Source organism: Calonectris borealis, chromosome W (assembly GCF_964195595.1).
Source record: "Calonectris borealis chromosome W, bCalBor7.hap1.2, whole genome shotgun sequence".
Lineage (NCBI taxonomy): Eukaryota > Metazoa > Chordata > Aves > Procellariiformes > Procellariidae > Calonectris > Calonectris borealis.
This window is the reverse complement of record NC_134351.1, coordinates 35,184,691-35,197,239: the sequence shown is the minus strand read 5'-3', so window position 1 is coordinate 35,197,239 and position 12,549 is coordinate 35,184,691. Positions and strand designations below refer to the sequence as shown.

The following is a 12,549-nucleotide window of genomic DNA, read 5'->3' as shown; positions in this document are numbered from 1 at the left end:
CTACAAACTCAGTCATTATCTGCGGTGGAACGATGACTTGGTTTGTGGGAGTTATTAACCAACCCCCTCCATTTGTGGTTGCTTTTAACTGATGTAGTGAATACAGTCTGTTAAGATTTGTTGCTTAAAAGTTAGGTAACTAGCAGGTGTTGTGTCTGTAGGTATGCAGATAAATTGTGTATCTTGGAAGCATTGTTAAGAAAGGAACAGTGAAGAGACATGAGATCCTTTGGTTGAAATGATGTACGTGGGTTAGGAATGCTTTATGAATAGATAGGCCGCACATTCAGTAAATAAAAGAACCTTGAAACTTGGTACGCTATGTAAATTAGATCGAGAAGCTAACCTTGTAGGATAGATAGGGAAGGTATACTGGAATAAGCTAGCTTGTTACAAGTGAAAAACATGTAAACTAAGCCAAGGGATAGACGGAGCATGCGTAAAGACTGAGTTCAACCAGAGGGCACTGTGATGAAGACTATCGACAACCACCAGAGGACCCGAAAGACCACCGAAGAGTACAAGGGCGCATGTGTCACAGACTTTTGCATATGTTAATGAATTCCGGGAAATGACATGAATATTTAGATTATTTCTCAGAAATGTAATGAATATGTATACTCTAATTGTATTTAACCCCTATGGTTACGTGATTTGGCATGCACGCTAGGTGGAGCGATCCCCTGTGCGTCCAGCGCTGCAATAAAGAATACCTACTTTCTAAAACTCAAACTGAGTCTTAGAGAGTTTGTCAGGAACTTCTTCGTTTCATAACAGTGATGCCAACTGTTGATCTGCCTTGCTATATTTAGGTTTTAGGATTGGGAGTTCCACCTGTTTCACTGGTACCAATGCAAGGATGCTTTGTCCAGCCACCTCTTTAGCAGTTTTATCAGCCAATCGATTACCCATGTTTACTGCAGTTTGTCCAAATTGATGTGCTTTGCAATGCATTATCGCCACCTCCTTAGGTCTTTGAATATCCTGTAGAAGTTGGAGAATTTCTTCTTTGTATTTAATAGGTGATCCTTGAGCTGACAACAATCCTCTTTCTTTCCAGATAGCCCCATGTGCATGGACTATCCCAAATGCATACTTTGAATCAGTCCATATATTTACCTTTTTCCCTTCAGCTATCTTCAAGGCTTGTCTCAATGCTATCAATTCTGCCTTCTGGGCTGACGTGTTAATGGGTAGGGCCCCAGCCTCTATTACCTGCGTAGTTGTAACCACTGCATATCCGGCCATCCGTTTCCCATCCCGTACAAAGCTGCTACCATCTGTAAACAACTCCAAATCGGGATTAGTTAACGGTTCATCTCTTAGGTCCTGTCTGCTTGAACATATGTGTTCGATGGTTTGCAATCATGGTACAAGGGTTCGGAGTCCCTTACTTCGGGATTCAAAACATCGCTGGGTTGATTACTGTGGTGGTTGTAAGTTCTATATCCTCCTGTTCCAACAAGATAACTTGATATTTCAGCATACAGCTTGGAGACAACCAGTGTCCCCCCTTTTGCTCTAAAACAGAAATTACCATATGCGGAACATGCACCGTGATTCTTCGCCCCATTGTTAATTTTCTAGCTTCTTGGATTAAAAGAACTGTTGTGGCTACATCACGCAAACATCCTGGCCACCCTTTACTCACATTGTCCAATTGTTTGGAGAAATATCCCACAGCCCTTCTCCACATTCCCAGTCTTTGAGTCAGCACGCCCAGGGCAAGATGTTGCCGTTCATATACAAACAGCTCGAAAGGTTTAGACAAATCGGGCAGTCCCAGCGCAGGTGCTGACATCAAAGCCTTCTTTAAGCCCTTAAAGGCTACTCGGCATTCAGGGGTCCATAGTAGTTGATTCTCTTTTGACCCCTTCAGAGTTTCATAAAGGGGTTTTACCAACAGTCCATAGTTGAGAATCCACAGTCTGGACCATCCGGCCATACCTAAAAACTCCCTCAATTCTCGTACAGTTCTTGGTTCCGGGGTTTGGCAGATCGCTTCTTTTCTGTCGGCTCCCGGTCTCCGTTGTCCTTGTGACATCTCAAAGCCTAGATAAACCACAGTCTCTTTTCCTACCTGAGCTTTGCTTTTTGATACACGATATCCTCCTTGTCCTAAGAAATTCAACAGACCTATAGTCATCTGCAAACACTCTCCCCGAGTCTCTGCAGCCAACAAAGTGTCATCTACATATTGCAGTATTGTTCCTTCTGGGTTTTCCTTTTTCCATAATTCCAGCTCCTTTGCCAATTGATTGCCAAATATTGTTGGACTATTTTTAAACCCTTGAGGTAGCACCGTCCAGGTAAGTTGTGTTTTGCGTCCGGTGGTGGGGCTTTCCCATTCAAAGGCGAACATCGCCTGACTGTCTTTGTCTAAAGGTATCGATAGGGAGTAATATCATAAGTCTCAAATTGATGTAGTGGATATAGTTTGTTAAGATTTGTTGTTTAAAAGTTAGGTAACTAACAGGTGTTGTGTTTGTAGGTATGTAGATAAATTGTGTATCTTGGAAGCATTGTTAGACTCCAGTGAGCAGTAACCACGGAAATGGAACAACCTTATAAGGAAGGAAGGGAACAGTGAAGAGACATGAGATTCTTGGTTCAAATGATGTAGATGGGTTAGGAATGCTTCATGAATAGATAGGCCGGACATTCAATAGATAAAAGAGCCTTGAAACTTTGTACTTTACGTTAATTAGATAGAGAAGCTAACCTTGTAGGGTTGATAGGGAAGGTATACTGGAATAAGCTAGCTTGTTACAAGTGAAAAACATGTTAACCAAGCCAAGGGACAAACGGAGCATGCGTGAAGACTGAGTTCAACCGGAGGGCACTGTGATGAAGACTGTTGACAACCACCAGAGGACCCCGAAAGACCACCGAAGAGCACAAGGGCACATGCGTCAGAGATATTTGCATATGTTAATGAATTCCGGGAAATGACATGAATATTTAGATTATTTCTCAGAAATGTAATGAATATGTATACTCTAACTGTATTTAACCCCTATGGTTACGTGATTTGGCACGCACACTAGGTGGAGCGATCCCCTGTGCGTCCAGCGCTGCAATAAAGAATACCTGCTTTCTAAAACTCTAAATTGAGTCTTAGAGAGTTTTTCGGAGACTTCTTCGTTTCAGTATGCAGAAGAAAGCATCCTTGAGATCAAGTACAGTAAACCACTTATGCTTTTCCTTTAAGGATGTCAGCAAGATATATGGATTAGCCACTACCAGGTGAATATCTTGAACAATCTGATTCACAGCTCTTAAATCCTGAACTAATCTATATTCCTTGCCATTTTGCTTTTTTACTGGCAATATCGGGGTGTTATATTCCAATTCACATTCTATCAATAAACCATAGTTCAGAAATTTCGTTATTAACTCTTCCAACCCCTTTCTATCCTCCCACTTAATAGGATACTGGTTTTGTCTTACCGGTTTAGTTCCGGGTTTTAGAACAACCTTTGCTGGTTTCGCCAATTTAGACCGACCTGGGATTCCACTAGCCCATACCAAAGGTGTTACTGCATCCTCTACTTCTGCAGGAATTTCTTCTTCCGGTTTTTGCATATTCTGTAACATAAAAATTCCCGCTTCCACAGCTTTTGATTCAGGTATTAGCAGCTGTACCTCTCCATTCTCAAAGGTTATCTGTGCATCTAGTTTACTCAATAAATCCCTTCCCATCAAGGCTATCGGACATTCAGGCATATACAAAAATTGGTGAGTCACCCATTGTTTTCCTAAGGGCTGCAAAAAGGGCCGATTTTCTCGTTTCCCGTGGCACCAACAACGCTTACAGTTTCATGGCTAAGGCTTCCTTTACAAGTATTAAGTACAGAATAAGTGGCTCCCGTATCAACTAAAAATTCTACCTCATCGTTCCCCAGCCTTAGTGTAACCAGGGGTTTAGCTGGGGATGATTCCCCCGGTGATTCATCGTCTAATGTCATCAGCTTAATGGCTTGTAGGGCTGGGTCCAAGTTCCCAGCCTGAGGACATTCCTTTTTCCAATGCCCTCTTTCTTTGCAAATTGCACACTGATCTTTCGCAACACGTGTTGCACAAAAGGAGATGATCTTTCCTTTCCCCTCCCTTCTTTTTCTAGGGCCAAGATCATAGGGTCCTGTGGGATTATTCTGCATTCCTTCTGCCATTCCGGGTGTTTTCTTAGTGTGAAAAATAAATCCACATATGATACTTCATCCCATTTACCCTCCCGCCTGCAAAACAACATCAATTGTAGTATAGTGTTATATCTTAGAGTTCCATTTTTTTCGGCCATTTTTCCTGATCTTCGAGAGTGTACATTGGCCACCAATTATTACAATACTCTATAAGCTGTTTTCGAGTGAGAGGGTCCCCCCCCAGTTTTCCCAATGTTTCAATATACATCCTAGGGGAGATCTTTTCACAATCATCTCCCCTTCCGCTGAGGGTTTATTACCCGTTATAAAAGATACAACACAAAACACAAAGACAATAACTTCATGCAAAACAACCAAAAAATATCAACAGTACCCGCAACGCAAAACACAAAAACAACAACTTAACACAAAATACCCACAAATAGCAACAGCAACCCAAAACAGAGACAGTAGCCTTACACAAACAATCGAAGGGGACTCGAACCCCTATATTACCTTCAGTGGGACTCTAACCCCTATACCAGTTTCAGTGGGACTCTAACCCACCCCTTCGGCTAAGGTTTCCAAACCCGGGTGCCCTACGGACTTTTGTCCGATAGGATCCAATCCTTTCCTTAGGTGCCTTTATAGCCCAACCCTGCGAGGCTTTCACTGTGCCTTAGGAGCAGGCAACCACCCTTTTAAAGAAAAGAATGTCTTTACCTTCCCAGGGGTCTTGCTCAGAGCTCTTCAGTCCGGGGATCGGAGGTTCTCCCCGAGAATCCCTCAGTGCCAGCTGGAGGTCCTGCGATCCCACGGATCTGTCGAGATTCAGAAGCAGTGTCCCACCCGGGTCGCCAAAACTGTCACCAAAATCGGGAATAAACCTCTTAGCCCCAATGCAGCATTAAGAAGCAGGCATTCTCTTTATTACAGTGCTGGATGCACGGGGGATCGTTCCTCCTAACGAGCATACCGCATGTTGCATCAGTTACAGCTTATATCGTCCTACATCATACATATACATTGGATTTCCCGGAAGAATTATACATATTCATTCTGTTCTTCTTTTCCATATATGGTCTTGTCTTTGCTTATCTCTCTGTTTGTAAAGTTCTCAAGTTCCTTATCTTGGTTTCCATTGGTGTCTGCTGGTTTATCTACACTCCACCAGGATGGACCATTCACAGTTGCAAATTATGTCCTTGGGTGTATTCTTACTCCTCCAGGATGGACCATTCACAGTTGCAAATTATGTCCTTGGGTGCAATTCTTGTTTGAGGCCCCTTATAACACTTTTTGGCGTCCAAAAAGGGGCACAAAGCATTGAGATAAGAACAGATTAACTAGAGCGTATTAAAGAATTTGTATCTGTTAACAGTTGCCGGTCACAATATTGAGTCATCTGTTCTCGATATTAATTTATCTGACCTGCACCATGTTCTTGTTTTTACTGTACCTGTTAAAGATTGGTGTTGGGTTTTGCAGTCTGGTGTGCTCTGCAGTGATTAGTGATGTTTTGCCTGGGAGATTTGTTACTAAAACACTGGCATTGGGGGTTATTTGGTATTTGGGATTTGTAATGAAGCTGTTACTGTATTTCGGGTACCACCTCATGGAGACCATTAGCAATTATACCTCTTCCTCTGAGAGGTTTTTTATGGAGGAAATAGAGAATGGCACCCTCACTACCTTCCTCTATGATGTCATCTCCTTCGTTAAGATAACTTGTCAGTACCTTGAACATCCCTGGGTAGTTAAGATACATCTATTGGTATTCCTTGGGAATATTGTTTCCGTTTTGTCCAAGGTTAGTAAGCAATTTAAGAATATCATCCAGAGATCTGCCCCAAGGCTGGATAGTTATGAGTGGCAGGGTGAGTGGGATAGCATGGGCAAGTGCCTAGGACAGTGGGCACCCCCAGTGTTTTGGAACTTCACCCCTGAACAAGTGCAGAATCCTGAAAAATTAGTAGAATATTTGGAAAAAGCATGCTGTCACCCTGGCAATTCTAAGGAGACACAAATCACTGCAATGTGCTGGGGCCTGGCCCATGCCTACCGAGCCCTGTTCAACACTACTCAGAATCCCCAAGGGGGAGAGAAGGTCTCTGGATCTGATGACAAAACAACAGGCCCTGCGGCTACCCCAACCCCCACGGCAGGCACTGTGGCTACTCCGCTCCCTTCGACAGAGAACCAACCTGTGCCAGTATCCGTCGCCCCTATACAAAAAAGAAAACACACAAGAAAATCACCTTGTTTAGTAAGGGATGAAGAGGAACCATGGCCATCACAACAACAGGAGGAGGAAGAGGCAGAACCCATAAATGAGATGGTAACAACCTGAAACGAAGAAGTCTCCGAAAAACTCTCTAAGACTCAATTTAGAGTTTTAGAAAGCAGGTATTCTTTATTGCATCTCTGGACGCACAGGGGATCGCTCCACCTAGTGTGCGTGCCAAATCACGTAACCATAGGGGTTAAATACAATTAGAGTATACATATTCATTACATTTCTGAGAAATAATCTAAATATTCATGTCAATTCCCAGAATTCATTAACATATGCAAATGTCCCCGACGCATGCGCCCTTGTGCTCTTCAGTGGTCTTTCGGGGTCCTCTGGTGGTCGTCGATAGTCTTCATCACAGTGCCCTCCGGTTGAACTCAGTCTTCACGCATGCTCCGTTTGTCCCTTGGCTTGGTTAACATGTTTTTCACTTGTAACAAGCTAGCTTATTCCAGTATACCTTCCCTATCAACCCTACAAGGTTAGCTTCTCTATCTAATTAACGTAAAGTACAAAGTTTCAAGGTTCTTTTATCTATTGAATGTCCAGCCTATCTATTCATAAAGCATTCCTAACCCATCTACATCATTTGAACCAAGAATCTCATGTCTCTTCACTGTTCCCTTCCTTCCTTATAAGGTTGTTCCATTTCCGTGGTTACTGCTCACTGGAGTCTAACAATGCTTCCAAGATACATAATTTATCTACATACCTACAAACACAACACCTGTTAGTTACCTAACTTTTAAACAACAAATCTTAAACTATATCCACTACATCAATTTGAGACTTATGATATTACTCCCTATCAATCCCTCCTTTTCTTTTGAGGGTATATAGTTAAAGCTATATCCCTCAATAAATTAAACTCCATAGAAGGAGAACTTCACTGTGGTTCTTCTTATATTAGTCTCACTCTCTCAGAACTATATTAGTCTCACTCTCTCAGAAATTTGGTTTCCAATTACAGAACAACATTTCCAAAAACACTGTATTATTACATATATGTTGTCCTAGTTTCGGCTGGGATAGGGTTAAATTTCTTCCTAGTGCTGTGTTTTGGATTTAGTATGAGGAGAATGTTGATAACACACTGATGTTTTCAGTTGTTGCTAAGTGCCCTCCTAGTCCAAGGACAGCTCCCGTGCCTACTGACTGAGCTAGGTACACAAGATGGGAGGGAACATAATCAGGACAGCCAGCCCAGCTGGCTAATGGGGTATTCCATACCATGGGACGTCATGCTCAGTATATGAATGGAAGGCGTGATCCAGGAAGTACCGATCGCTACTTGGTTATTGGTCAGCGTGGGTGGTGAGCAATTGCATTGTGCATCACTCATTTTGTATATTCTATCATTATTATTATTATTATTTTTATTATTTTTCCTTTTCTGTTCTATTAAACTGTCTTTATCTCAACCCATGAGTTTTTCTCACTCTTACCCTTCCGATTCTCTCCCCGTCCCACTGGGGGGGCGGGGGGAGTGAGCAAGTGGCTGTGTGGTATTTGGTTGCCTGCCAGGTTAAACCACGACATATGTAAACAAAGCCTAATATAACAATCATAAGAATGCCTAACAACTTTTTCACCCATTGACTAAGGTCGGGAATCCATGAAGTTAACCATTTGAATGTTTCCCCTAATCCATATGAAGTGTCATCCTTCTGTATTTCATGGAGTATTTTTGTTTGTTTCCAGATTTCCTCTAGATCAGTAGAAATTCTACCACTTTGATCTACGTATACACAACAGCTTGTGTTTAGCATTGTGTATACTCCTCCTTGAGAGGTTAACATCATGTCCAAAGCCATTCTATTTTGGAGGATATTTCTGCCAATTCAGACACTTCTTCTTGCAAGGCCTTTATAGCATCAGAGGTTTTGTTCCCAATTTTCTCAGTCATAGCAGATATGTTTACTATAGCTTTCTCTAATTCATGTTTACTATAGCTTTCTCTAATTCACCAACTCCTAACCATGGGAGAAACCATCGTGCGAAAGAATGGAACCCAGTGGGTCTCTCTACTAATGGGTTATTTCCACTTCTCTTACTTCTTCGAAGATATGTTCTTAGCCACATTTTAGATTCTAATTTCTCAATCATAGTAATGTGTGGTACTACTGCTCCCAAAGCGCATATCCCTGACCAATTTGGTGGCAAGACCTTGCAGGCCTTGTTTCCACAAATCCAATACCAACCTCTTCCTTCAGGTACCAGCCATTCAAAAGATTCAACAAGTCTTAAGCTGCCAATATTTATAGTCTTATTACAATTAGAATAATTTCCAACAAAATCAGTCTTTGTTAGGCATCTGATTTTGTCCATTCCTCTGGGGGGGTTACACCATTGTACACAGGTACAATATTTTTGTTCTGGAGTTGGGGTCTCAATTATCCATTCCTGTTCTTTCATTTCCCTACTTACGTTAAAAGAAGTGTTTCTCCACAGAGTGTTCCAAGATATACTAGCTGGTATAGGGATTCCAATTAAAGGAACTCCCCTCTTTGAGCGCTCCGGAAAATGAGTACAGGCCCAACAGTCTGACTTATTAGCGATCTGGACTGTTCTTTGTAACAAGTCTATATGTAGGTTTCCTTTCCATGGATTCCCTGACCCCTCATGGAGTAATTCTATCCAAAAGCAACAAAGGAATATCAAGTCTCTTAGTGTTTTCATTCCTTATTCAAAAGCTAATATCAGCGTATAATACGTCAAAGTCCCAAGTGTAATTTACTGCATTCGAGAGAGTTTCAACTTTAATGGTCCTGTCCTCTCAGAAGTCCATTCTCCAGGTGGAGCTTTCTTCACACGAGTATGGTGTATCCAGGGTGTCTGCTCCTTGATCTTGATTGCAGTAAAGGTCGTCAGCAACACCTGGAATGGTCCCTTCCACTTTTCTTCCAACGGTTGACCTGCAAAAACTTTGACATAAACCCAATCCCCTGGCTTAAAAGGGTGAACCGGTTGGTCTAGGCCCCTAGCTCTGGTTCCTAAGACAACTTTTTCTATTTGGCCCAATTGTTTTCCTAGAGCAATCGTATACTGTTGCAAATATCCTTCTCCTAACTGATTCAAATCTTCTCCTCTATATTGCAATTGGTATGGCCTTCCAAACAGAATTTCAAAAGGACTTATGCTTTCCTTAGCTCTCGGTTTTGTTCTGATCCTAAGCAATGCAAGTGGAAGCGCTTGATACCAATATAGATTAGTTTCTTGACAAATTTTAGCTAGTTGTTGTTTTATCAAATGATTCATCTTCTCAACCTGCCCACTTGCTTGGGGTCGATGTGGCGTATGTAACTGCCACTCAATCCCTAGCATTTTACTAAGTTGCTGAACTATTTGTGCGCAAAAGTGAGTACCTCTATCTGATGATATTACTGCTGGTATTCCAAATCGAGGTATAATTTCATTCAGCAATACTCGGATGACTTCTCGAGCCTTATTTGTTCTGCAAGGGAAAGCTTCTGGCCAACCTGAGAATGTGTCTGTTAACACTAATAAGTACCGATACCCCCCTTTTCTTGGGAGTTCGGAAAAGTCTATTTGCCATTGTCGCCCTGAGATGTTACCCTTTCCAATTGTCCCTACCTGTACCCTATTGGTTGTATTAGGATTGTTTTTCAAACAAATTTCACACTGCTGCATTACTTGTTTTACCACAGTATACAAATTGCGACCTACTATTCTTTTGTTTAGATCCTTGTACAAAGCATCTGCTCCCCAATGAGTTTTGCTGTGCTCATCTAAAATTAATTTCCACAATATTCTGGAGGGTATTATAATACGTTCATCTGGTGTATATACCCATCCATCATCTTTTTCTTTCCCTCCTAAGTCGTCAGTCAAATTCCTATCTTCCTTTGAATGTCTTTCAGAACCTAAATTTAATTTTAATACTTGAAATTTACCGTCTGGAATCAAAGCCAATGTTTTAACTTCCGTCTTTTCTGCGACTTGCCTGGCCTCATGATCTGCCAATTTATTTCCAATTTCCTGTTCAGTGTTACCTTTTTGGTGTCCTTTGCAATGCATAATAGCCACTTCCTCTGGCAATTTTACAGCTTCTAGGAGTTGTAAAATTTCTTTTGCATGTTTTATCTGCTTTCCTTGGGCTGTAAGCAATCCTCGTTCTTTCCAAAAGGCCCCGTGGGCATGTACCACTCCAAAGGCATATTTAGAATCAGTCCATATATTAATTTTCCTCCCTTTTGACAATTCTAGGGCTCGAGTCAAAGCAATTATTTCGGCCTTCTGTGCAGATGTCCCAACAGGTAAAGATTTAGCCTCTATCACCTTATGGGTGGTAGTCACGGCATACCCAGCCTTACGTTCTCCTTGCTTCACAAAGCTGCTCCCGTCTGTGAACCATGAGTCCTCAGCATCCTCCAGTGGTTCTTCTTTCAGGTCCGGTCGACTTGAATAGACAGCTTCCATTGTCTCTAAACAGTCATGTATCACAGGTTCTGGGGTATCTCCACTGAGGAGAGATGCTGGGTTTACAATATTAGTAGTCTGTATATTAACATCATCCTGCTCTACCAAAATAGCTTGGTATTTCAAAAATCGAGAAGGAGAAAGCCAGTGGTTCCCCTTTTATTCTAATACTGCTGAAACTGTATGAGAGACCAATACCGTTATTTTCTGACCCATAGTAAACTTGCGAGCTTCCTGAATGTTGAGGACGACCGCTGCCACTGCTCGCAGGCATCCGGGCCATCCTTTACTCACTTCATCTAATTGTTTGGAGAAGTATGCAACCGCTCTCTTGTAGGGTCCTAATCGTCGAGCAAGCACTCCCAGCGCTATGCCCTGTCTTTCATGAGAAAACAGCCAAAAGGGTTTTGAAATATCTGGGAGGCCTAAAGTTGGGGCTTTCATAAGTTCCATTTTTAACTGTTGAAATGCCCTCTTTGCTTCCCCCATCCAAACTAGTTCTAACGGATTTTCTTTCAATAGTTCATACAGTGGTTTCACTAAAAGTCCATAATTATATATCCATAATCTGCACCAACCTGTCATTCCAAGAAAGGTTCTGAGTTCTTTTACCGTCCTGGGTTCTGGTGTGCGGCAAATAGCTTCTTTTCGTTCCGCTCCGAGTTCTGTATGTCCTCCTGAGATTTCAAACCCAAGATATGTCACTTGTGATTGTACCGGCTGAGCTTTCTGTTGAGAGACTTGATATCCATGTAATCCCAAAAAGTTAAGCAAACTTACAGTCCATTGCACACATTCTTCTTCTGTTTCTGTAGGAATTAAAAGGTCATCTACATATTGTAACAGAGTGCCATCTTGGATTCCAAGGGAGATTCCAAGGTTCAATCTCTTGTGCTAATTGATTACCAAAGATAGTAGGACTATTCTTGAATCCTTGGGGTAACACTGTCCAGGTTAATTGGGTCTTTCTTCCTGTATTGGGATTTTCCCACTCAAATGCAAATAATTTTTGGCTTTCTTTTGCCAAAGCCAGACAGAAAAAGGCATCTTTTAAATCCAGTACGGTAAACCATATTTGACTATTCTTTAATTTAGTTAGCAATGTATAAGGATTTGCTACCACAGGATGCAAGTCTTCTACAATTTTGTTTATTGCTCTCAAATCTTGAACCAATCTGTAACTTTTGCCATCCGGCTTTTTCACGGGTAAGATAGGAGTATTATATTCTGACTCACATTCCACAAGTAGTCCAAATTGCAAGAAATTGTCAATTATTTCTTTGATTCCCTTTCGATCTTCTAGCCTCAATGGATACTGTTTAATTCTAACTGGGCCAGCCCCTGGCTTTAATTCTATCTTTATTGGTGCTGCATTTTTGGCTTTCCCAGGTATCCCGGAGACCCACACCCCTGGATATACCTGATCTAAAATTTCTTGGGGTATTTGTTTTGCTTTTTTCAGCTTGTATTAGAGCCAGACTTAAGACTTCGATTAATTGTTCATTTTTAATTTTAAATTCCATTCTATCTCTTTTGAATGTTATTTCTGCTCCCAATTGTTCTAATAAATCTCGCCCCAATAGGGATTTTGGAGAATTTGGCATATGCAAAAACTTATGTATCCCTATTTGTTTTCCTAACTTGTATTTTAGCGGCTGTAAAAAGAAGAAAGCT

At 41.6% G+C, this 12,549-nt stretch overlaps 1 long non-coding RNA gene across 1 annotated transcript; it reads right to left on the bottom strand.

Annotated features, from left to right (window-relative positions):
• Positions 1-9,287: 9,287 nt before the first annotated feature.
• LOC142075130 (uncharacterized) lies at positions 9,288-10,950 on the bottom strand. The gene is made up of 2 exons (XR_012670784.1): positions 10,770-10,950; positions 9,288-9,350 (listed from the first exon to the last, which is right to left on the bottom strand). It is a non-coding gene; the product is annotated as an uncharacterized LOC142075130 (long non-coding RNA).
• Between the last annotated feature and the right edge of the window lie 1,599 nt (positions 10,951-12,549).